Here is an 18,374-nt window from a genome sequence, read left to right as displayed (position 1 = left end):
TTCTGAATGTTGAGCTTTAAGCCAACTTTTTCACTCTCCTCTTTCACTTTCATCAAGAGGCCCTTTAGTTCCTCTTCACTTTCTGCCATAAGGGTGGTGTCATCTGCATATCTGAAGCTATTGATATTTCTCCCAGCAATCTTGATTCCAGCTTGTGTTTCTTCCAGTCCAGCGTTTCTCCTGATGTACTCTGCATATAAGTTAAATAAGCAGGGTGACAATATACAGCCTTGACGTACTCCTTTTCCTATTTGGAACCAGTCTGTTGTTCCATGTCCAGTTCTAACAGTTGCTTCCTGACCTGCATATAGGTTTCTCAAGAGTCGGATCAGGTGGTCTGGTATTCCCATCTCTTTCAGAATTTTCCACAGTTTATTGTGATCCACACAGTCAAAGGCTTTGGCATAGTCAATAAAGCAGAAATAGATGTTTTTCTGGAACTCTCTTGCTTTTTCCATGATCCAGTGGATGTTGGCAATTTGATCTCTGGTTCCTCTGCCTTTTCTAAAATCAGCTTGAACATCTGGAAGTTCACGGTTCACATATTGCTGAAGCCTGGCTTGGAGTATTTTAAGCATTACTTTTCTAGTGTGTGAGATGAGTGCAACTATGCCATAGTTTGAACATTCTTTGGCATTGCCTTTCTTTGGGATTGGAATGAAAACTGACCTTTTCCAGTCCTGTGGCCACTGCTGAGTTTTCCAAATTTTCTGGCGTATTGAGTGCAGCACTTTCATAGCATCATCTTTCAGGATTTGAAAGAGCTCAACTGGAATTCCATCACCTCCACTAGCTTTGTTCATAGTGACGCTTTCTAAGGCCCCCTTGACTTCACATTCCAGAACGTCTGGCTCTAGGTGAGTGATCACACCATCACAATTATCTTGGTTGTGAAGATCTTTTCTGTAAAGTTCTTCTGTGTATTCTTGCCTAAGAGAGGACCATCTCCCCATTGTGAGAGGACCATCTCCCCATTGTGAGAGGACCATCTCCCCATTGTGCCAGTGAGCACTCCTGTATTGCTGGTAACTCGGAACTCTCATTTTCCCCCTGAGATAATCCTCTCTGGGTTTAGAGAAAGGGTAACTGCAAGAGATCAGGAGCAATTACCCCTCCCCAAAGAAAGGATGACAGGCACTCGCTGGGTGTTCTTTTAAAGCTTATTTTAAATTCTGAGCAGAACCTACTTATCCTTTCTTGTATGAGGTGAGACCATAACAACTCCGTGTTATCCAGCCAGAAGCATGGAAAATTTCAGTAAAAGCTCTACCTTCATCATCATCGAGTCCACCAATTTATCCCAATATATTCACACACAGATATATGTTTACACAACATGTCTACCTAAATATATATATCCAACTATATGCAAAAAGATTATACATCATATGGATTTGTGTACCTCTGTATTTTTGTGTATTACATGCATATTTGAATTTACTCACCATATGTAGAGAGTACATTTTTTCCTCTCTTGGAACTCAAAGCAATTTGTCACAACTTTGCCAGTCTGATGCTTCTTAAGGAACAAGGATTGGCAAAGATTTTTAAGGAACCATTTGAAAAACATGTGACCTGACAGTTAAGTAGAGTGTTCTTAGAGTGTGCCTGACAAGGACAAAATTATGTCTAATTGCCACCCCCAGCATCCTTTCTAAGGAGGAGGGTGCAGCAGCCACTGAAGCCTCCTTGTTGACAAGTGTGGGTTGGCAGGTTGAGAGGCTGCCTCAGAGCAGGGAGATGTCAGCGAGCAGAGGAGCCCAGAGTCTGCGTGGCTGGTGACAGGTGGGCAAAGGCAAACCCTTCGTGGTGTTTGGGAAGGAGGTGTGCAAATGGGGATTTTATGAAGCCTTCTGTGGGGCACATAATCTCCTCACTACCTAATGTCTTCACTACAAAGTTTTCAGTGGTGTTTGGAGGCAAGTGGATTCTTCTAAGCAATACAAAGTACATCCAGTCCTTTTCAAAGTCCTCACAGTGGACAGCAGATATCTGGACCGTCTCTCATCAAATGCCCAACTTCTCCCCCATGGTCAGAGGATGCAACCATAGGGACAGGCATTAAGGTTGACCAGAAAGAGGAACATGGAAGTTGGACATTGAGGTTTTCATTACAAAGGGGGAAAGATAGGAAAATAAGAGACAGTGTGTGGGAAAGATTCTTGGAAAGCCTGAATGCCTCTTCTGGTCTTTGCTTTTGGGACCCACAAACAACCTTAGCTTTGTTGGCTCTGGTCCCAAAATTACAAAAGATGATGCACAGTTGATGAGTGAGGATTCAGTTCAATCCAGTCCAGTTATCAGAGCCATTTACAGGCCATGAGCTGAGGATCCCAACATGCAAATCCACATGAAAACTCGTTCTGCTTCCCTATTCATCAATAACATGAAAAAGCTGTTATGTGGTCTTGGTGGGCATGTAGTTCATCCTCTGCCTTCATTTCAAATAACAAAAAATGGGACTTTGGGAGGTTAAGTCACTCACTGAAGGTCACACAGCTGAAATCATCATCATCTTCATCATCACAGTCATTACCATCCTCAAATCACTGTTTGTGAATTACTCTATACCATACACTGCACACCTGGCCTTTCCTATGGAACAGGAAACGAGAGAAGCACAGGCGCCACAGTGAAGACCCAGCACAGTCAAAAAAGCAGACCCAAGACTCAAACTCAACTCGCATCACTCCAAGCAGTATACTTCTTCCTCTTCTCTCCCGCCTCCATCCCTCTGCCAGGCCACAGTAAAGCTAACTTGGGATTCTGGAGAAAAGTTCTGACACGTAAGATTGATGGTGATTCCTGAGAAATCAAAAAGGAGATTGCTCCTTCACTAACCTAGGAAGAAGCAGATGAGATTAGGAAGCAGAAAATCTTGCTAGCAACCCCTTATTTATCTAATACTAACATATAAATGTGTTTTTTCAAGTTCATTGTGTTCTTTATTCCTCTGTAGCTTGGCCTGAGACCCAGGACTTTGGTCTTTTATCAGAGAAAAGGGAAAGGAATGGGACTGGGGTGGAAAAGTGTGTATTCAATGGGGATTTCTGATTCTAGAATGAAAATAATGTAGGTCATGCTTGTCTAGTTTTAGTAATAAAGGCAGCACGAGTAGATTCTCACTCTAGGAAGTGAGAGCTCGTCAGGCAGATGTCTACTGGGTCATTATGCTTGACTCTAATGGCAATTGTCTAAAGTGAAAGATTTATATACAGATATCACCAGATCACACAACCATACTAACAATTATAAGTATTTTACATTTAATAGGAGATAGGTTCAACACATAGGAAGGAGGAAAGAGGTAGTTAAAAAGCAATGATAAAAGTACAAAAAATACTTAGCAGTAGAAAAAGAAAGAACCACAACGGTGCTTCCTAGTTATTATATTAGCAGTTTCCTTAGTACGTCATGGCTTTGCTTCTTCCTTTGGACCAGAACCGTGTGAGTATTCCAGGTACAACGCATTCTGGAAGGAGAAAGAAGGAAAGCCTCCCTGTCTCTCAACTTCCTTCCTGCACTTTCATTTTTCTGTGAAATTGACCCGCTTATCACCTAGAAGTGTGGTTTCTTGCTGAGAAGCTTCAGGGATCTCAGGCGGGCAACCTTCAGTCAGCACAGGGAAGCCCTCCTGCTCTTTCTCTCTCTGGATCTTTGATGTGGGAATCTGGAAGAGCGAGCCTTTGAAACTCTGGTGTCCAGCATGCCCCTTCCTCAGGATCACATGTAGGGTCACAGTAGTGGTGGTAGTTGTGTCTGCTGGTTTCCGAGGGGCCCTGAGCAAGACACCTTGATCTTAGGTCTTACTAGGGAACAGCAGCCCATTTAACCCCCACAGTAGATCTGTGAGATGCGGAGTTTCGTAATCTTCAATTTCTCTTCTAATGCCTGAAATCTCTTCCTGAGACTATTCTAAGAATGAATCCTCTCTTAGGTCTTTCCTTAAAAGACACCTACTAGAAGAGAATTTTCCAGAACGTCCTCTCTGTGCTGGCCTCAATCCAGTCAGATTTCTTTCCTATATGGATCATCGCCACGAGGAATTATTTGGTTTGTACTTGTTTTCTTGTTTAGTGCCTCTAAATCCTACTGACTGCAAGTCTCTGGGGAGCAGGGACCTTCTTTAGCTTTCCTCGGTGCCCATCATCATTCCTGACCTGTAATAGAAACTTGGTAAATGCAGAGCAGGATGAGGCCCAGAGTGGCTGCGTAGCTTACCAAAGGCCACACAGCTGGTAAGAGGCTGATCTGGAGTCAGATCAGACGGATTCCAGAACCTGGGTGTTTTTCCCATACTTTAGCACAGCTAGGAGTATGCAATAACTACATAACTCTTCAATTCAGTCACTCAGTCGTGTCTGACTCTTTGAGACCTCATGGACTGCAGCACGCCAGGCCTCCCTGTCCATCACCAGCTCCTGAAGCTTGCTCAAACTCATGTCCATCAAGTCGGTGAGGCCATCCAACTATCTCATCCTCTGTCATCCCCTTGTCCTCCTGCCCTCAATCTTTCCCAGCATCAGGGTCTTTTCCTGTGAGTCAGTTCTTTGCATCAGGTGGCCAAAGTATGGAGTTTCAGCTTCGGCATCAGTCCTTCCAATGAATATTCAGGACAGATTTCCTTTAGGATGGACTGGTTGGATCTCCTTGCAGCCCAAGGGACTCTCAAGAGTCTTCTCCAATAACACAGTTCAAAAGCATCAATTCTTCAGTGCTCAGCCTTCTTTATAGTCCAACTCTCACATCCATACATGACTACTGGAAAAACCATAGCTTTGACTAGATGGACCTTTGTTGGCAAAGTAATGTCTCTGCTTTTTAATATGCTGTCTAGGTTGGTTATAGCTTTTCTTCCAAGGAGCAAGTGTCTTTTAATTTCATAGCTGCAGTCACCATCTGCAGTGATTTTGAGACCCAAGAAAATAAAGTCTGTCGCTGTTTCCATTGTTTCCCCATCTATTTGCCATGGAGTGATGGGACAGGATGCCATGATCTTAGTTTTTTGAACAACGTAACCCTTATTGAACCCATTAATTTTATTTCTTAAAACCCATCTCCCCTGTCCCCAGCCTGGCTAGGATCAGAAAGCAGAGTTTAAGTTTACAACTCTCACTTAGGAAAAACAATCTGATTTAGGGCAATAACAAGTCATGATACCACTGAGTTTTGCTAAATTAACTGGTGCAAGCCTTGTCTCCCATGGCACTGTGTTGAAACCTTGGGGCGTTTATCCTAAGACACTCAAGTAGATGCAGGAATAATAAAGGCTGAAGGGCGTAGCTACTCACAGGGAAAGCAGAAGGCGAGTGACGCCAGCTACGAAAGATATACTTCACCAGGAGGAAAGAAGTTAAAACCAATTCAGCATTAATATCTACAAGCTCAGCCATTTCTTTTGCTTTCATTGTAAACACAGTCTAAACATATTAAAGGCAGTTTTGATGTGAAGAAATAGCCTTGAACAATGCTGACCTTACTATTTTTATTGTTGGGATCTTCTCTGGTCAAATGTTTACATTGATTGTAGGGAACACTCCATGTTAGATCCTGTTTTCATTAATGTTTATCATCAATATATACTTCCTTGTGGCTAAAATAGGGCTTCCCAGGCGCTAGTGGTAAAGAACCTGCCTGCCAATTCAGGAGACTAAGAGACAAGAGTTGATCTCTGGGTTGGCAAGATCCCCAGGAGAAGGACGTGGAAACCCACTGCAGTATTCTTGCCTGGAGAATTCCATGGATGGAGGAGGCTGGTGGGCTGCAGTCCATAGGGTCACAGAGTCAGACACTCCTGAAGCGACTTAGCACAATAGCTGAGCAGCTGAAACTAACACAATGACATAAAGAAACAGTACTCTAGGGACATACGCTATTCTCAATAAGTACTTGTTAAACACATGAATTTAGGAGAATTTCAATGGGAAAACAATTCCCTCGATTCCTGACTAGTAACTTAACCAGAGTTTGAGCAGCAGAAATTAAAACAAAAAGTAGAAGGAAGAACTCTAAACCAGAGATGTTTTTCTTGTGTTGCTGTTCCCTTTCTGAGACTCAGTTCAGAACTCCATGTAAGGTCACCGTGAAAGTAAAAGTGAAAGTCGCTCAGCCGTGTCCGACTCCTTGTGAACTCATGAACTATCCAGTTCGTGGAATTCTCCAGGCCGTTATACAGGAGTGGGTAGCCTTTCCCTTCTCCAGGGGATCTTCCCAACCCAGGGATTGAACCCAGGTCTCCCACATTGCAGGCAGATTCCTTACCAGCTGAGCCACAAGGGAAGCCCAAGGATACTGGAGTGGGCAACTTTGGTCAGTATTGTTGAACTTGTCAATCTTGTCTCAAATTCCATAGAAAGAAGAGCGCTCAGACAAGATGCGGTGGTCAATGTGTGTCTCCTGCTGGAAACGGCATGGCTCTAATTACTGCAGTTTCTCCAGAACTGAAGACGTGCTTTCATTAATTCAGCCAGACTGGGTGCTTCTCTTGCCCGACCAAGTTGGCTCAGGCTTTCAAAGAAAAGGTGACATTATCTTTTCTCAGAAAATGCTCATTGCCCTGGCTGCATGGTGTTTTAGCTCTGCTTTGAAATCAGATTCTCCACCCTTGACCTTCTCCATTCTCTGAGCCCCCTGAGCTGGTAATGGCTTTGACCTAGTGTGCACTAGCTTTGTGAAGTCTTTTGGGACCAAGTATGTGTACATACTTGGTCTATCTGTAGAAAGCAACAGGTTAGCAGCTGGTTACTATCTGAGTGGAGAAAAACTCATTAGGATCTAAGATAACATTATCTTTTGCTGCAAAAACTGGGCTCAAGGACTGACTTTCTCATCAACTCTTTGGGCAGCATAGAAAATTAAATTAACCTGACTTGGAAAATAATAATAATTATAAATATAATTATAAATTGATTATAACTATAGATTATAAAAATAAATATAACTATAAAAATAAGGCATATATTTTGAACATGGCAGACAGAATCATGGCTCCTCAGAGCTGTCCTTGTCCTAATTTCTAGAATATGTGAGTATATTTGGTTACAGGGAAAGAGGATACTAAGGTTGCTGGTCATCTGACTTTAAAAGAAGGAGATTGTCCTGGATTATCCATATGGGCCCAAAATAATTAGAAGGATTCTTAAAAGTGGAGGATGGAAGTAGAAGAGACCAGAATACATCTCTGAATAAGACCTGGGAGCTTTTGCGAAGCTCAGGCCCCACCCCAGACAGAGAGAATGATAATCTGCACTGGGGCAGGATCCCTGGGTCCTGAGAGAAGAGCTCCTCCAAACTCTGGTCAATGATGGTTGACCAGATCTCATTTTTCCAGAGAAGCCAGGAAAATAGGATTTTTTTGTGAAATGTCTTCATTTTTTAATCCTTTATAAGATCAGCACAAAATTTGGCCTACGGGCTACCACCTTGCAACCCCTGCTCTATCTACTTCACTCTGCTTCTCTGAAAGACTTGGGATTCTGGTCCTGGTTTGAGCATTGGTGAGATGGTAATATTGAAGAAATCACTTCTTCTTTGTCATTTCCAGCTCCCTCATCTGCAAAATGAGGGCGGATAATGACACCCATTGTTCTATCTCTCATGAATGTTGGAGGCAGTAGGTTTAATACATTCTTCTCAGAGGCAAACTCAGGTGCTTATTTCAATCATTTTTATTGTAGAGTTAGTGAAATAAGCATTAGCATCAAATACCTTCGGCCTATAGTGCTATGGATTTCTAAAATTTGCAACAAAATGGAAATAAATCCATGAACCCCAATATAATTTAAATTAATGAAATTAATGTTTACAGGTTAATATGACAGACAGATGATGCTTTGCTGATTGCATTGGCTGATGGACCTTTGGGTCCACTATGCTTAGGCTGTGTGAGTCATATGGGGTACCCTGGTTCTCACATCTTTGTTTCTATTTATATCACTGCGATTTTATTCATAAGGAGGCCACGTCATCATTCGGTCCTCATATGTCACACTGACATCTGAGAATGTGATGTTGGACTATGTTCCATGGATTCAACACATTCTACACCGTAAAGCAAGCACAGGCACTGGAATCCCACAGCTGTCTTCCACTCTACACTGGTCAGCCCTGCATCCCCGAGCCAGCTCCCATGCTTACATTAATTTTAAACAAACTATCAACAAAATGAAAACAAAATTTGGAATCCTTGTTGACATCCTAGGACCCTCCAAAGACAACTGTGGATGCCCTAGGATTCACAACCCAGTTTAAGGAACAGCAGGGCTGGGGAGAAAAGTCAAGCCTCAGCATATGGCTGGCCCAGGCTTGGATCCCCGCCCCACCCAGAGCAGTGGGCGGTGCTCTGCCCACTGCATCATCTCAGGCAAGTTCCCCCACCATGGAACGTGCGTCTCTCATTTGTAAAAGGAGCACAGCAGCAATACCTGCGTGGCTGAGTTCTTGTTAAGACCAGATGTGCAGTTATCGAAAGGGCCAGGACCCAGGCCACAGTGGCCTCTATTACGGTGAGCATCACACGCAGTGATGAAAGTGGAAGTGTTTTGAAGACTGTAAATGGTTTACATGCTAGCGTCTGTCATTATATCAAGAGGCTGGTTAGGAACTAGTATGAGCTTTAAGTACGACCTCCTTCTGGAGATTTGCCTTTCAAACAGATGTATGTGTGAAAGCTGAAGCGATAGAGCGTGTAGGAAAATTTTGGTGTGGCTAACTGGTATGGTAGGGATATTTTCAACTTGGAGGAGCCTTTGCAAGTATACTATGCAACTGGCTCAGGAGACAGATATTCTTAGGTTATACTTTGGTTTCCAGGGTGGAATGCTAGTGGTAAAGAACCCTCTGCCTGCCAATGTAGGAAGTGCAAGAGATGCAGGTTTGATCCCTGGGTCAGGAAGATTCCCTGAGAAGGAAATGGCAACCCCCTCCAGTATCCTTGCCTGGAGAATCCCGTGGACAGAGGAGCCTGGCGGGCTACAGTCCATGGGATCGCGAAGGGTCAGACATGATTGAGCACAGCACAAGGTGGGAGGGCATATTTGATGAACAGCTTCTCCTTTCTAAAGAAAGTTGCATTTACCAGTATGAATTCTGAGTTCTTTGCTCACTGAGTAGAGGAGAATGTCAGTTCTGTAGTCCCCATTTTTAGTAAGTGTTTCTTTCATTGAAAGCCAAGTCCTAAGTAATTTACACCCACCCCCTGAAAATATCATTGTTGCCAGCTGTCCCTTCATTCCAGGAGTGGTTTTATGGAGAAATAAAAGTGCTCGTGGAATCTCAAGTATCTCCGTTGTGGTACCTTTTTACCTCTTTGATTGCAGTGTCCATAAATATGAACTCATAATGTCCATAAGTATGTGAGCCACATCCGTGCCCTTGGCACACAGTGGCTGAGGCCCGCTATCTTGGTCTAGGTCAGCTTCTCCATTTCTCCCAGTGAGAGCAAGTGGCTGTGCGCACACGAGGACCACCTGTCCTGCTCTGCCTGACTGATTTCCTCTCTGCTTCTTGGCTCCATCTCTTATGCTTGAGAGTTTAACCAGGACTCTCCTGGCCCTTGACTCAGGCCTCATATTTATGGCACTAGTTTCAGAAAAAGGTACTTGCAAGGCTGGAGGAAGCACACGTGGGGGCCAGGACTGCACCTTGGCATCTTCAGGATCTGGTCCAGTCCAGACCAAGAACTTAGCCAATTGCTTGGGGTGGTTGTAGCAAAAGTGGCCCAGAGCTGGCACCCAGCTATGAAACGAAGGTCAGCTCTTTTGTCACTTGACAGAGAGGAAACATGATTGTAACAATGCTTTCTTGCCAGCAGCTATCACCCATTCTCTGTGCTAACTCTAACATGGAGGTCATAAGAAAGAGAATTTTAATGGACTAGCAATTACTACAAATGATGACTCTGAAATGTTATCTTATAAATTTTACCAAAACAATGTGCCAAGGAGCATAGGCCTGTAAATGCAGGTTATTAGAGTCACCTTCTACTATGTTTCTTTGTCAGTTGCTAACAAATTGTGCCATGTGTACTCACTATTCTTTACTTGTTTACTCAGTCCTTCTTTTATGCATTCATTCATTCATTCAGCAAACTGTTATTAGCATCTAATAAGTCTAAGACTCTTGGATTCAGTCCAAGAGTCTTACTGGAATGAATCCAATAAGTCTTTGGATTCAGTTTAGTTCAGTTGCTCAGTCGTGTCCAACTCTTTCCAACCCCATGAACTGCAGGACGCCAGGCCTCCCTGTCCATCACCAACTCCTGGAGTCCACCCAAACCCATGTCCATTGGCCATCCAACCACCTCATCCTCTGTCGTCCCCTTCTCCTCCTGCCCTCAATCTTTCCCAGCACCAGGGTCTTTTCAAATGAGTCAGCTCTTTGCATCAGGTGGCCAAAGTATTGCAGTTTCAGGTTCAACATCAGTCCTTCCAGTGAACACCCAGGACTGATCTCCTTTAGGATAAACTGGTTGGATCTCCTTGCAGTCCAGGGGACTCTCAAGAGTCTTCTCCAACACCACAGTTCAGAAGCATCAATTCTTTGGTGCTCAGCCTTCTTTATAGTTCAACTTTCACATCCATACATCACCATTAGAAAAACCATAGCCTTGACTAGACAGACCTTTGTTGACAAAGTAATGATTCTGCTTTTTAATATGCTATCTAGGTTGGTCATAACTTTCCTTCTCAGGAGTAAGCGTCTTAATTTCATGGCTGCAATCACCATCTGCAGTGATCTTGGAGCCCCCAAAAATAAAGTCTGACACTGTTTCTCCACTGTTTCCCCATCTATTTGCCATGAAGTGATGGGACCGGATGCTATGATCTTAGTTTTCTGAATATTGAGCTTTAAGCCAACTTTTTCACTCTCTTCTTTCACTCTCATCAAAAGGCTCTTTAGTTCTTCTTCACTTTCTGCCATAAGGGTGGTGTCATCTGCATATCTGAGGTTATTGATATTTCTCCCGGCAATCTTGATTCCAGCTTGTGCTTCTTCCAGCCCAGCGTTTCTTATGATGTACTCTGCATATAAGTTAAATAAGCATGGTAACAATATACAGCCTTGATGAACTCATTTTCCTATTTGGAACCAGTCTGTTGTTCCATGTCCAGTTCTAACAGTTGCTTCCTGACCTGCATACAGGTTTCTCAAAAGGCAGGTCAGGTGGTCTGGTATTCCCATCTCTTGAAGAGTTTTCCACAGTTTATTGTGATCCACAGTCAAAGGCTTGGCATAGTCAATAAAGCAGAAATAGATGTTTTTCTGGAACTCTCTTGCTTTTTTGATGATCCAGCAGATGTTGGCAATTTGATCTCTGGTTCCTCTGCCTTTTCTAAAACCAGCTTGAACATCTGGAAGTTCATGGTTCATGTATTGCTGAAGCCTGGCTTGGAGAATTTTAAGCATTACTTTACTAGTGTGTGAGATGAGTGTAATCGTGTGGTAGTTTGAGCATAATTTGGATTACAGTGGTGAATTATAGTCCAAAAAACAATCAATACTATTATAGTATGAGGAAAAATAAGAGGGAGTTTGGGTCTTGAGTATCAGGGGACCAGACAACTTTTATTCTCAGGATAGGTTGGCCTGGTGACTTTGGTTGTGGTAAGATGTGCACAGAGTGGGGATACATTGGGAGGTGGAACTGATAAGCCACATAGGCTGAAAAACTTCTACGGGATCTGCCTGACTTACTAGGTACTAACTGCCTTCAGGGACGTATTGCCTCAGCAATAAATAAAATATGATAAGGGAGGGTCAGGGGAGATTTTCAGTGTTCCAGGGACCCCGATTAATAACATCACTATAAATTCATTTGCTCTTCCTCCCTCGTTCTTTCCCAGCTCCTTTCTTCATTCATTTCCACCAACATTTAATGAGCATAAGCTACATCTTAGGTGGGGCTTCCCTGGTGGCTTAGTGGTTAAAAAAAACCATCTCCTAATGCAGTAGACATAGGTTCCATCCCTAGATTGGAAAGATTCCCTGGAGAAGGAAATGGCAACCCACTCCAGTATTCTTGCCCGGAAAAGCCTTGGACAGAGGAGCCTGGTGGGCTGCAGTCACAAAAGCCAGACATGACTTAGTGACTAAACAACATATATGTATATATGTACACACACTACATTTTCTTTATCCATTCATCAGCTGACACTTAGTTTGTTTTCGTATCTGTGCTATTATAAATTATGCTACTGTGAACACTGGGGTGCATGTTTCTTTTTGAATTAGTGTTTTTGTTTTCTTCAGAAAAATACCCAGAAGTGGAATTTCTGGATCATTTGGTAGTTCTAGTTTTAATTTTTTGAGGAACCACCACACTGTTTTCCATAGCGGCTGCATTCAGTTACATTCCTACCAACAGTAAACTAGGATTCTCTTTTCTCCACATTCTCACCAACAATTTGTTATTTGTTGTCTTTTTATAATAGCCACTCTGACAGAGGTGATAGCTCATGTTCTTCATTCCAAATTTCCAGTTGATATAATTTTCCTTTTCCCTGAATAACATTTCTTGTTGAAATATTTAGGCTAGTAATGCTTGTAAGAGAAATTATTTCTTCAAGAATTTTATCTTTATTGTCAGTTGTAATAATACGATAACGATGCTTTTCTTTGCTAATTTTGCTTGGTGTTCTAGTTGCTTGGACTTGTGGGTTTTTTAATTGGGAAACATTTGGCCAGTATTTCTTCAAATATTTTTTTCTGTCCCTTCCACCCCCTGTCTTGCCATGCACATCCTTTTGGAACCCCATTTATGAGCACATTAGACCACTTGGCATTGCCAAATGTTTTCTAATATGTGAAAACCAATTTTTAATATATTTTATTTGTTTTTCTAGTTGTTTAAGGTGGGAATATAGATTCTCTCCCTGTTACTCCATCACAGCCAGACGCATATTGCCTTATCTCCATTTTTGAAAGAGTATTTTCCTCTAGGAATGGAATTCCTGGATGATTGTTCTTTTTCTCCTTTGCCCCTTTAAAGATGTCTTCTGACTTGCACAATTTCTGATAAAAATCTTGCTATAATTCATATCTTTGATACTCTGTACTTAGTGTAATTTTTCTCAGCTGCCTTCAAGATTTCCTTTTTATCTTTGGTTTTCACTAGTTTGAATATGTCATGTGTAGGCATTTGGGAAGGATTTGGGTAGGAGGAGTATTTATTCTGCTACAGTTCTTTAGGATTTTTGGATACATGATAGATGTCGTTGGACAATTCTCAATCATCTTTTCATATATTTATTCTACTCTATTTTTCTTTCTTCTCCTTTTGAAATTCCAATTATACTCAGATTCATCTAGACATAGCCTGACTAGGAATATCTTAGGAAAGGACTCAGGACAGGAAACCCATTCTTAAAATAGTCTATTATGTTTACAGAAAAAGAGGATCAGGGAATATCTAGGTGACCATGTTATAATGGGACTTTCCTTGTTGAAGAAATGATCTTTATGGAAAAGGGGATCCTCTTTGGCCGAATGACTGGAAATCAGCCTTTTTTTTTTCTTTCACTAAGTAAATTCAGTACTGATGGCTCAGTATTATTAACTAAGCTATTCACAGGAGGACAAGATTAAAATCTTCCAGGTCATCTATGTTATCTCCTTTTACACTACATATCATTTTTACAACTTAACTATGTACTTGAGAGTCCCTTGGACTGCAAGGAGATCCAACCAGTCCATTCTAAAGGAGATCAATCCTGGGTGTTCATTGGAAGGAATGATGCTGAAGCTGAAACTCCAGTACTTTGGCCACCTCATGCGAAGAGTTGACTCGTTGGAAAAGATTCTGATGCTGGGAGGGATTGGGGGCAGGAGGAGAAGGGGACGACAGAGGATGAGATGGTTGGATGGCATCACCGACTCGATGGACGTGAGTTTGAGTGAACTCTGGGAGTTGGTGATGGACAGGAAGGCCTGGTGTGCTGCAATCCATGGGGTTGCAAAGAGTCAGACACGACTGAGCAACTGGACTGAACTGAGCTGATATACTTACAGAACATTCTATATAGTTAATATAGAGTCACCTCATTATCTTTCCAAGGCTGCATTGTGTGCTATTGAATAGAGGTAAGCTAATTTATCCAACCTATACTGATTGACATTTAGAATGTTTTCAACCTATTGCTGGTACATCAAATGTCTCAATTAACATTTTTGAACCTATATATTCTGTATGTTTAGGCAAGAATAGTTGGAAGCTTTTGTTGTCGTTATTGTAATTTTTTCTTTTTTTCAGAATCCAGTTATACCTGACCGAGTCCATTATGTCCCTTAATTCACAGCATGGCATTATGTCCACATATATTTAAAAATTTTTATTACTTTTCACTTATCACCATTTTCGTTGCCGTTATTTTTACCACAGGCGTCGACTGTCTTGTGTATCACGTGTATCCTTTCTACCCACTTTTCATTTCTATCATTGGTATCTCCAAATATTTATGTTCTTTGGGGGTATATTTATATTTAGTTTATGCTTTAAATTAATTCCTTCTCTAATTTTAAATACATTATATTTTTGGAATCATTCCACATTGCTCTGTGTATATCCAGCTCACTTATACTGACCACTGTATAGAATTCAAACATATGCTACCTATAACCACATTGCTCTGTGCATATCCAGCTCACTTATACTGACCACTGTATAGAATTCAAACCTATGCTACCTATAGTGGTAGGAAGACTTCTGGCAGCAGAAGGTATACTCGGAGTGAGTATACTTTCACATTTTGGAGAGGTTGTGCTGAGGTTTTTTTAAATGGTTGTACTACTTTTCAGTGACAACAGTGTAAGAGTGTTTCTGTCTGCCTCCATCGTTAGCAACAAGAGGAACCATCAGATGTTTTAGCTTTTGCTAGTTTGCTAAATGAAAATGACATTTTGTTGTCTTTTCAGTTTGCATTTACATAGCGGTCACTGGACATGGACATACATTCCTGTTTGCCAGTCACTTGTATTTCTTTTTTATTAGAAATATAATGTCTTGTTCCAACATATAGCCTTCTAATGTTCTCAGCTTAACAGTACAAAAATATGAGAATTTCCAACTTGACACTTAGGTGATGATGAAATCTGAAGTCATCAGTGGGTGTTAGTGATTTATCTGCTTTAGAAAGGCTGCAACTTGCTCAGTGATGTTGAGCAAGCTGAAAACTTACATGCATCATGGTTCCTGGGGCTGATAAAATAATTGTTTGGTGGGCTGCATGGTTGAATTGTAGTCTATGGGCATGAAATTAAGTTAACCAGTGTGTTTAACCAAAAGTCACTGAGGTTCTATTTTAGCTTAATTGTGATGTGGACTGGCAGCGCCTCATTTCAAAACTCACAGGCATGTCCACTTCCTGTTCACCAGGCACATTTAATTTTTTGTCTTGGAGCTTTGTGGAGAATGAGACACAAGACATGTCAAGGCACATCTGGTTCACTGGAAGGATTTCTCTCAGTTTCGCCACCCCCCTCTACTGCCAGACTTCTCCCCACCTTTGGAAGCAGAGCCTCTTCCTTATAGGACAGGCCTCAGGCTTCCTTCCCCTGTTGGCAGTTCCTGTTGATTAGACCTCATACTCCATTAAGGCGCCACCTCCTTCACTGACAAGTTGGCAGTTGCCTGATGTGACATCATCAAGAGTCCTTAAAACAGGCAAGGGAGGTGAGAGAGGGGGCAGCGTCGGGGGAGGCCAAGGGAGGGCAGGCCCATCACTGTCGCGTAGCGCCTGTTATGAAGAGATTGGAGTAGATCCTCATTCTTCACGGGACCTGATGTTCTGTCCTGTTGGTCTCTTGGCAGAGCTGGATCTGGCTTCACCCTACGGGCAGACCCTGGAGCCAGAACAGGACCTGCTTAGCCTCAGTGGCCATGGTTAGCATAACGAGGGGAAAGCTGGCCATATAATTCACTGCTCTGCTGAGTACCTGGATGGAACAGGGTGTGCAAGTTTGGGGTGCAGCTGGTAATCCTGGAGGGAGAGAAGAAGTCATGTATCTGGGGCCTTGTTGGGAGAACACAAAGAGAAAAATACTTGGTGGGCCAAGGCTGGGAAGGGTCTTTGGAGAAGAGAATGTGTATTGGGATTTGAAGTCAGCAGTGGTGTGTGAGCTGAGGTAAATGTCCTTCTCCCACTCTCTATTAAACCCTCAATAAGGTCACACGCTCAGGAATGTGTGTGTGAGAGAGACTGTGGGAAGAACCAGAGTGGTCATAATAATGGTCAGAATGGTATTTGGTGGGGGAAGCGTCCGATATGTGCCAGGAACTATGCATTTTATGGATAATCCCATGTAATCTACACAATGTTCCCATAAGATATTTTTATCCCCAGTGTACTCATACTTTTATATTATGACAATACTACTCTTGCAATAGCCCTAATAAATTGTTTTTTCCTCGCTTCAGTTCAGTTCAGTTCAGTCGCTCAGTCGTGTCTGACTCTTTGCGACCCCATGAACCACAGCATGCCAGGCCTCCCCGTCTATCACCAGCTCCTGGAGTTCACCCAAACCTATGTCCATCGAGTCCGTGATGCCATCCAACCACCTCATCCTCTGTCTTCCCCTCCTCCTCCTGCCCTCAATTTTCCCCAGCATCAGGGTCTTTTCAAATGAGTCAGCTCTTTGCATCAGATGGCCAAAGTATTGGACTTTCAGCTTCAATATCAGTCCTTCCAATGAATACCCAGGACTGATCTCCTTTAGGATGGACTGGTTGGATCTCCTTGCAGCCAGGACTAATTTATTTTGCAAAGAACAGTAACCTATTCAACTTATCTAAGAAAAGGTGGCTTCTCAGTAGGTTACAAGGGAGTATCATGAAAAACAAAAGCAGGATATTGAGTTGGGTGTCATGAGAAGTAGAAAGGCATTGGGCCACTTCTTCCTTTCAATTATTGGGATGTATGATTTCTCTGATAATCTGTTTCTTCTCCAGTCTTTCTCTGAAGATGAGTTTCCAATTATCAACTTTCCAGCTTGTACCTTGCTGAAAATGTATCCTAAGTCCCAGGCTGTCAACTGCAGGCTTATCAACACCATCCGCCCCTCCCCACCCCCAGGCTTATCAACACCCCTCCACCCCCACCCCCATACCTCCCAACTCCCACCCCCACCCCCATTGCACCCCCACCTGGAGATTTTGTGTCTCTGGTTCTAGTTCTAATAGCAAAGAATATGATAGACTTATCAAGGGTCAGGTGGCTACAACTCAACATCTATGGCCAGAAGTGAGTCCTTTGGGATGGCATTGTTCCAGCTGGAGCTAAAGGGATGCCCCCATGATATGTCTTATACAATGTCCATGGACAGAAGGCGAGCCAGAGGCTCAGAGATGGAAACACTTCGACTCTGAGGAATAGGTGATAGAGTAGTTAATCAAGGGCTCTGACAGTGAGGACCAGTGGTAAAGATCTGTGTGTGGATACTTCATGTTTATTATCTAGCTGTCTCCCACTTCACTTTTGGGTGATGGCCTTGGATGATGTGATGGATGTTATTTGTTTAGAAACAAATAATCCTAGAATTTTACGTTGCTGCTGCTAAATCACTTCAGTTGTGTCCGACTCTGTGCGACCCCATAGATGGCAGCCTACCAGGCTCCCCCATCCCTGAGATTCTCCAGGCAAGAACACTGGAGTGGATTGCCATTTCCTTCTCCGATGCATGAAAGTGAAAAGTCAAAGTGAAGTCGCTCAGTCGTGTCCGACCCTTAGTGACCCCATGGACTGCAGCCCACCAGGCTCCTCCGTCCATGGGATTTTCCAGGCAAGAGTACTGGAGTGGGGTGCCAGCGCCTTCTCCAGAATTTTACGTTAGAAAATATTATTTACCAGGACTCTTAACTATTTGGTTAACAAATAACTGAACCTAGATCACAATGGGTTCAAACTAAAGGTTCATTACAGGACCCCAGGATCCTCTAAAGTACCCCAACTCTGAAGCCTCAAATCAGGTCCTCCAAGCACAGTCTTATTTATTTTGTGGCTGTTTCCTTCATTGCTTCCTGTATCCAGTGCGTTCTTTCAAGGCCATCTGCCCTCTGCTTAGATTCACCTTCCCCTTCTGGCTGGAAAACTTAGTCATCCTTCAAAACCTAGGTCAGATGTTACCAGCCACTCCATGAATTTGATGACTGGCCAGCTGACTCCATGCAGAGCTCATTGCTTTTTTTTCAGGGTCCCAAATCACTTATTCACATTCTAGCACAAGACTCACTGCACTATGTCAATAGCGTGGTGTATGTATGCATATGTTTTAATAACATATGTGAAGAGATGGGAAGGCTCTCCAAATCTCTACTTTTTCTTTTTATACTGGTCATATATTTTCCAGTCCCCTTTAAGTCAGGTGGGGCCATATGACTGAGT

At 42.7% G+C, this 18,374-nt stretch overlaps 1 long non-coding RNA gene across 4 annotated transcripts in view; it reads left to right on the top strand.

Annotated features, from left to right (window-relative positions):
- LOC129620830 (uncharacterized) overlaps positions 1-18,374 on the top strand; it is a 72,285-nt gene that overhangs the window by 23,105 nt on the left and 30,806 nt on the right. For 2 of the 4 annotated variants that reach the window (XR_008698737.1, XR_008698739.1), the window contains 2 exons: positions 6,353-6,521; positions 15,806-16,404. This is a non-coding gene — a long non-coding RNA (uncharacterized LOC129620830). Of the gene's footprint in view, positions 1-6,352; positions 6,522-15,805; positions 16,405-18,374 lie in introns of those variants that run through there. The other 2 variants (XR_008698740.1, XR_008698738.1) reach the window with 1 other exon arrangement.

The sequence above is a fragment of the Bubalus kerabau genome, chromosome 10 (genome assembly GCF_029407905.1).
Source record: "Bubalus kerabau isolate K-KA32 ecotype Philippines breed swamp buffalo chromosome 10, PCC_UOA_SB_1v2, whole genome shotgun sequence".
Taxonomy (NCBI): domain Eukaryota; kingdom Metazoa; phylum Chordata; class Mammalia; order Artiodactyla; family Bovidae; genus Bubalus; species Bubalus kerabau.
Note: the sequence above shows the minus strand (reverse complement) of the source record. Positions and strands in the feature narration are given on the sequence as shown.